The 8,036-nt window shown below is 36.8% G+C and overlaps 1 long non-coding RNA gene across 1 annotated transcript; it reads right to left on the bottom strand.

Moving 5' to 3' along the window:
- Positions 1-4,124: 4,124 nt before the first annotated feature.
- LOC119341619 lies at positions 4,125-7,735 on the bottom strand. Its single transcript, XR_005165198.1, has 3 exons — positions 7,601-7,735; positions 6,097-6,166; positions 4,125-4,540 (listed from the first exon to the last, which is right to left on the bottom strand). It is a non-coding gene; the product is annotated as an uncharacterized LOC119341619 (long non-coding RNA).
- Positions 7,736-8,036: the final 301 nt, after the last annotated feature.

The raw sequence follows: 8,036 nt of genomic DNA, 5'->3' as shown, positions 1-8,036 counted from the left end.
AATGAAAAAAAAAGTTCATGGATTTTCAACAAAAATCTACAAATTTGAAAAAAGTTCATCAAATTTAAAAAGTTCATTGAAATTGGAAAATAGTTCATCAATTTTTCAAAAAAAGTTTATGAAACTACAAATTTTAAAAAAAGTACATCAAATTTAAAAAAGTTCATCAAATTTTATAAAAAGCTCATGAAACTTTTGAAAATAAGTTCATCAATTTTGAAAAAAAGATCATAGAAAATGAAAAAAAAAGTTCATGGATTTTCAACAAAAACCTACAAATTTGAAAAAAATTCATCAAATTTAAAAAAGTTCATTGAAATTGGAAAAAAGTTCATCAAATTTTAAAAAAAGTTCATGAAACTAGAAAAAAGTTCATTGAAATTGAAAAAGTTAAGTGAATTTGAAAAAAAGTTCATCGAATTTGAAAAAAGTCCATTGGAATTGAAAAAAGTTCATGGAATTTGAAAAAAAGTTCAAGAATTATAAAAAAATCATCGAGGCAGGAAGAATAAAGAGAAAAATGAAAAAAAACAGAAAGGAAAAACGAAAAACAAAAAAGCAAAAAGGAAAAGGGAAAAATATAAAATGACAGATGAAATAAGAAAAGACATAAATGGATGTTAGTGAATAGGTAGAACTGGTTGGCGCGGTGGTTACTTGCTGTAAACTCGAAGCCGAGATCTGGAGTTCGATACCTGTCGGGGCGCTCCTTTTTTTTGCATGTACAAAACGAAAAGGAAACAGAGTAAGATGGGCCAGCCCATTGCGGGGCGCTGCAGGCGCCCGTTTGCAGAATACACACTAACGGGCACCTGCAGCGCCAAATAGGATATGCCCTTCTTAAGCGCCAGTAGCAAGCTGGTGCTCGCGTTCAAGCAAGTGGCCCACGGCCCAACTTCAAGCCTTGCATGCTTTGCCCACTATGATTTTTCGTTGGTCTGGTAGGGAAAAAATTGGCGGGTCTTTCAGTACCGTTGAAAACAAATGTGGAATCATTTTTTACGGATTTAAAAAAAACCATCAATTTGAGAAAAAAAATGCAAATTTGGTAAAAGTTTGGAATTTTTAAAAAGTTTGTACATAAAAATTCCAAAAAAGTATACAAAACAAAAAAATTGCTCTTGAACTCGAAAAAAGTTCATAAATTTGAAAAAGTTTCATATATTTGTAAAAAGTTTGTGCAAATGAAAAGAGACCGAGAAGTTGAAAAAACATTCACAATTTTTTGAAGCAAGTTCACGAATTTGGCAAAGGTTCACAAAATTAAATAAAGTTCTCAAAATTGAGAAAAATCCCCAAAATAAAAAAGTTCACAAATTTGAAAAGGTTCACAAAACTGAAGGAAAGTTTGCGAAACTGAAAAACTTCACGACTTGAAAAAGGTTGTAATTTTCAAAATAAAATCACAAAAAACAAAAAATAGCCAATTTGAAAAGCAAATCGTAAACTTGAACAAACGGTCACTGATTTGAATTTTTTTTGTGGGTTTTGAAAAAGGTTCATGATTTTCTAAGAAAATTGGAAAAAAGTTCATGAATTTGACAAAATAATGGATAGGAAAAAAATTCACAAAAATGAAAACACTTTCGAAGTTGAAAAATATTCACAGAAAATAACAAAAGTTAACGAATTTAGGAAAGGTTCACAAAATTTAATAAAGTTTTCTAAATTAAGATATGTCACGAAAAAAGTTAATGAATTAGAAAAAAGTTCACAAAAATTAAGGAAAATTTGTGAAATTGAATTTTTTTTAGGAAATTTTAAAAAGTCCACGACTTGAAAATGTTCATAATTTTGAAAAAAGTTCATCAAAATTAAAAAAATGTTCAAAATCCTTTCCTTCCACGGATGCGACTAAAAAGAGAGTAGCTTCTCCTGCTCGCCTTGTTGAAACTAGTCATTCTGTTTCTGCTGTGGCTGGTTTATCGGCTGCTCCAACTGTCCAATCTGTCCCAACAGAGTTAGGCATTCCTTCTGAGCTAGCTAGGGAGTCAATAGCAAGACCGGGTACAACAAGCCTATTAGAGAATGAAGTAGCTCGAGTTCGGGGTTATCTCTCCTTTACGAAATAGAGGTTCACTTCGACTTTACTACTTTCCAGCCAACGGAATTTGAAAAGAAAATGTAAACTTGAATAAAAGGTCATGGGTTTATATAAAATTGTAAGTTTTGAAAAAGGTACACGAATTAGTAAGAATATGTTCATAGATTCAAAAAAAAGTTGGTAATTTGGAAAAAGTCATGAATTTGACCAAAAAATTGATTTGGAAAGATCGCGAAATCGGAAAAAGTTCACACACTTGAGGAAAGATCATGATTTTGATCAAGTTTGCTTATTAAGAAAAGAAAACAAAAAAATAAAGAGAAAGAGAAAACAACATAAAATAGAGAAAAATCGGCCAAACATAATAACAATAGAAAACCGGACTAGGAATGAGCTGCATTTTTCTTTAGTGTTACATTTGCCACATAAGAAACGAAAAAGAAAGCAAGTAGGCACAACAAGTAACTTGTCCCGGTTGGTTACTGCAGTTTGAAGTAAACCTTGAGGGTTGGAGTTTGAATCTCTAGGTAAGCTTTGGGGGACAACAATGGGGAAGGAAAGACGGTAGGAGGACAAATTCTTTCATCGCATTAGATTAAGTCAGTTTTTTGGTCATGTGTAATACGATGCAAGGTGAAAAGAGTTGGTTGGATGAAGGAAACTAAAAACCTAGAACAATCATTTGAGTTAGACTGTGATCCCATATTTATTTTTGGTGCCTTTTATAAGAGCGTTGATCCCGCAAGAGATTAAGACCATCATCTGACCACTTTTCTAATATTTGTATTCTGAAAAGTGTCGGTTCGACACGTGAGTATGAGAGTATTTGTTTATTTACAATGTTAGATTTGTTTATTTACAACGTTGTTCGTCATCCATATGAGTAGAAGCAAAATGATAGACATGAACTAATAGACAAGTCAAAACTTTATAAATAATAATAACAAAAAGTAGTAGTAGTGAAAAAAAGGAAAGATAGTAGCGTAGACCAACCAACCAAGTTTAGAAGGCTAAATCCATCACATACCTACAATGAAGACATAAAAAAATTGAAACTGTAACTTAAAACTTATATCAGATTAGAATAGCATACATGGGAAATATCATGTGAAAATAGTTATCTTCTAGAAATACAAAAATACTGTTTGAAAAATCTTATGCACGAGTTCTCTTAGATACAAAAGGAAAGTCTACAGATAGGGACGACTGTATTTACATCTATACAAATTTCAACTTCATATTCAATTTACTTTGTGAGAAACAAGAAGGAAAAAAGTAGGGTGCGAATAGTGTACTAAACAGCAAAACTATATGTTTGAGAGTGGACGTTACAATACTCTTTACAAAAAAATTTGTTGTATGCTTTTCAATATTTTCATTGTAAAGATGTTATTCTATACTAAATAGTTTCTGCACTCTGATGTAACTGGAATTTAGCTTTGTCCTGAATGAACTTCTTACATTTTCCTGCAAAGAAAGAACTTCTTTGTAAGTTAACCAAAACTACAGAAAACTATATCAACAGCTGCAACCTCAAAATAGTTTTTTTTATCTATATGTATTTGATATTATAGATATTAGCATATTTTTATAGACTTTGTCAAACTTAAATAAAATGTAGGACAAAAGTAGATCTTCAATTAATTTAAAACAGAGAAAGCAGTAAGCTTGCAGGCTACATGAGCAGGTTCTGAAGACCGCAAAATGTGGATTGCTGGGCAAATCTCCTTTGGCAGAACGAAATAAGACAGCTAGAACGAAGCGAAGCCCAATCCCGGTCTGCCCAAGGAGAAATGGCCCAGTAATCTACAACTCGCATGATAAATAGGGAGTTTATTTGGGCTCTGTTTCGGCTTACCTGATGGGGTATATGCACCGGGAGTTTATGTGGGCTCTATTTCATCTTACCTGATGGGGTGGGATTGCTTGGTGCATTCCTAGGTTCGAACAACAGGGTATTTATATGCATTCCACAATGGCAGTTGGTGCTGAAGCTGGCATCAGCATATCCGCTTATGCATCTGCCTTCCTTGAAGACTTGCATACACCTCTGGCTGTGGCATCTTTTCATTCTTCCAGTACTAGTAGGCATGAAATTTACTCCCTCCGGGTTTCGCCGGAAAAAACTGACAACTTCAGGATTTACTACTGGTCAAACTTGTTCAACCTTATGCACAAACTTTGTTTAATTTGGCTACTAATAGTCTAATACGCATAAAGATATTTGGATCATATGAAAAATATTAACATTACAGTTGATCATGTCTTGTCAAAAACTATGTATGTTCTTGAATAGACGGAGTAACATGTAAGCACCGTAGCATCTGTCTGCAATTTGTAATACTTTGCGCAGCCAGCATTCGTTTGCCCTTTTCTGTCATATCGCTTTGGTTTTAGGGATGGACTATTTCCTCTACTTCTTGTGTTGGTGCAGAATAGATCGTCGGTGAGGCTAAATGTAGTGTGATATCTGCTTTGTCATTTTCCCGGTCTTATCTGCAACATTTCGTAACAAAATGTGGTAAAATAGCAAGACATTGCAAATTCTGGTGAAATCTGAAAATAACAAGAAAATAATCAATAGCCACAAGTGGTACCCCCCCCACACACACACAAATTTTTTTTGGCAACACGTGGTATATTTTGCACTACTAAAAGGTAAAGCCCTGCGAGTGGCATGTGAAAGATCGTCTCAATTTAAGATCAGTATGTTACGCGGCCTTTCGACGCCCACAGCAGCAGCTGGTGCATGCTTTCTGTAAAGCTCAGTGCTCTTCAGGAGAATCAGATACTTACTAAATTCTTCCACAGATCAGGAAGCTTGTGACAGCACCAAATAGGAAGATCCATGGGGATGTTCCGCGACAAAGAATAATATAAATGGTCCTCTATCACATGAAAAAAGAACAAAATCTGCTTGACCTTTGAATGTGTTTATGCATGGTTAGGGAAGTAGCTGCATGAATCAATAGAAGAAGACAGTGCAAATGTCCTGTCCATAAATTATGTAACTTGTGAGCCATTCCAGCTAGCTCCATAAATTCAAGCTTATATTTGAACAAACATCACTAGCAAAGTGGCAGTGGTGGCATATGTTTTTGGAGAACCTCTCTTGTAGTTTGGGTGTTGTCAATGGTGGTGGTTAATGTTGATGTTTGTTGTGGCATGCCGTTGATTGCTTTGGCTTTAGAAAAAAATTAGACGCGCATCCTTGATGTCTCGACTTGCCCTTAACATCGTGTTGTTGCAGAGGTCAGGTATAATTGATATTAGCTTGATATTAATACATTGCCCTTTATCAGGTAAACAATTAAAAAGTTGGATTTACCTTTCTCACCATATTTTCCAATGCACTAGGCATAGACCAAAGTACTTAATTCCCCCTACAACAAAGCCCGTACCAAACAAAATATGCTTTCATCAATACAAATTTCATTGTTCAGGTGGTGTTGTTGGGATTGGCGTAAATCTGGTTACCCATGCTATAATGTGATGCGGTGTTGCCTGCTAGCATGCTTTTCAGCGGTCAGTCAGTTGGTTTTAGTATGAATTGTGAAACAGGCATGTTCTTCGATATAGAAAATCAATAATTTTCATTTTGAAATTATGCCTATGGTTTGTAGTCATGCAAAATCGTTTCTGATTGCTGTAGTATGTTTTAACCACTTTCTCAAGCTCAAGTGCTGTACAGTGTACCCAGTTTGTTTTAGTCCATAGCAAGCTGCAAGCAACACATTAGCGCCAATCAGAACTTCTGGACATATAAATTATAATAGCTCAAAATACCAAATTTACTAGAATCGTCAGTAAAACTGTTTGAATCAGTTTACATAGGATTTAACCACTGAATCAAGATGCACGTTGGTATCTAATGCAAAATGTGTCATCTCATATGCGGAACTCTTTCAGTAATCAAACTTGTTTAACTAGCAATAGTGATGTCAGTACCTTTGCACGGGATAGCACAAGTGCAAGGATCATTCTCTTTCTATGGTCCAACGGTTCAGCTCAAAAAGACAGAGGAGATGGGAAAGGCAGAGCTAGAGGAATACCTCTCGAAAGCATTGTCCTGATCTGGAAGCATATCCGGCAGCATATCCAGATTTCTTACTCATTTCTGCCCTATATATATTTGCAATGGTAGCATGCAGTGAGTGGCAAGAAGCACATTGTGCACGAAAGAGTAACATGAAGAGCATTGTGCGACTAAAAACAGACCAACGGTCTTCCTCCACAAACAAACTGGTGACTATGGAGTGTTCAGGGTGAGAATCACAGTGCAGTTCTCCTCTGGCATGGATGCCAATGTAGCAGGCCCTGGACAATGGCCTATGCTATCACCGTCCCTGCCAAAGGAGAATTGCCCTGCCATTCAGTATAAACCCTGCTTTGATCTTGCTCTTTGTCATGGGACACTGCTATTTGCAGGCCCAAAGGTTCGTACACTTAAGGTATTATCTATGTGAATCCTCTTAAATCTTCTCTGCAAATGATTATTTAGAAAGTGTTTAGCGGTTTGTATCTATAAATGGTGGTGGTATGTGTGTGCTTGTGTGTCTTCTTTCTGATCGGGGAAACAAAGACTAGCGGGCAGGCATTTCTTGCATGGGACAGTTTATACTAAAGATATGATATAGGTTTAAACTAGTCAAAATGAGTGCTCTAAAGTGAGTCAAAAAAATGTGGGAAGGAAAGCTAAAGTTATGCCTCAAGCTGAAAATAACATAACTGGTGAATATCCATCAATTATCTTTACTACACGAATAGAGGTACGAATGTGTAAAAACAAAAAAAAAAAAAAATATCCCATATGTAAGCTGCATAACAACTGAACATGCGCTACAATTTTACGAAATTGGCCAACTATATTTGATATTTTTTAAAGGACTGCAGATTTTCAGAAATTTTCATGACATGCAAATGAATGTGCAAAAGGGTAATAATACCAATCAATTGAGCAGCCAAACTATAAAGGGTAGTCCAAGCACCCTTCCACTTCATTAATTTCTTCGGATAATTCCACAGTAACTGTACATATCAACAGGCAAGGAAAGAAAAGGTGAACAATTCCACGAAAGGCAAACACTGGGTCGCCATGGACAGGAACTTCCTCCAAGCTGAAATTAGTGAACGCATATTTGAGTTTGGCACCAAAAGCCAGTTTTGGCAGCGATATTGATGTATATATCTCAATTCTCAGACAGATGTGTGCTAAGATATTCAGACTGAATGTTCTGAAAGTAATATTCTCATCATTGACAAAAGGTTCATCTCCCGACTTCGCCGATGCAGAGAAAACATAATGTGCCATTGACACATGAACCTGCCAGCCCATTTTTGACGAACACCTGAAACGTGGTATCGCTATGCATCTGAAACGTTCCACGAAATCAGCAAAAGAAAATCCCAATGTCCCAGCGCAGCAGTGTGTACGGGACTCATATATGCGTGATCCATAGGTTGGAGCGATTAGAGGAGCTGTAGTACCCGAAAAAGTCGGAGCCACAAAGCATTAGCAAGCAACCACACAACGCGAGTTGGAGGAGAATCTACCACCTGTTGCTCGCCCACCCACCACGGGCACGGGGTAAATCAGGGACCAGGGCGGCGGGTCTTCTGTTTCCCGGTGACGGAGGAGGAGTTTCCCCGTGCTGCTCGCGTCCGGCTCGAGTGGGCGAAGCGGTTAGGCGCCGCCGCCGTGTCGTTGCTCAGCCGTTCAGAGGGCCGCTGGCTTGAAAGGCGCTCGCTACAGTCCTAGGTGGAGCCGGGCCTTACCGGTGGTTTTCGCCACCTGTTGTCTGTTGATGCTAAAAGTCTTCCAGCTTTGAGCCTTTGACCATCATTCTGTTATGAAGATGGAGAGTTTTCAAAAGTTCGCAAACAAAAAGAGATGGAGACTTTTCAAACTTTGATCATGCACTAATTAAAGAAATTAAGGGGATATTGGACAATCGCTTAAATTTGTTTCAGAAAGTACTTGCATAAAATGTAA

The sequence above is a fragment of the Triticum dicoccoides genome, chromosome 7B, assembly GCF_002162155.2.
Source record: "Triticum dicoccoides isolate Atlit2015 ecotype Zavitan chromosome 7B, WEW_v2.0, whole genome shotgun sequence".
Classification (NCBI taxonomy): Eukaryota; Viridiplantae; Streptophyta; class Magnoliopsida; order Poales; family Poaceae; genus Triticum; species Triticum dicoccoides.
This window is presented reverse-complemented; position numbering and strand designations above follow the sequence as displayed.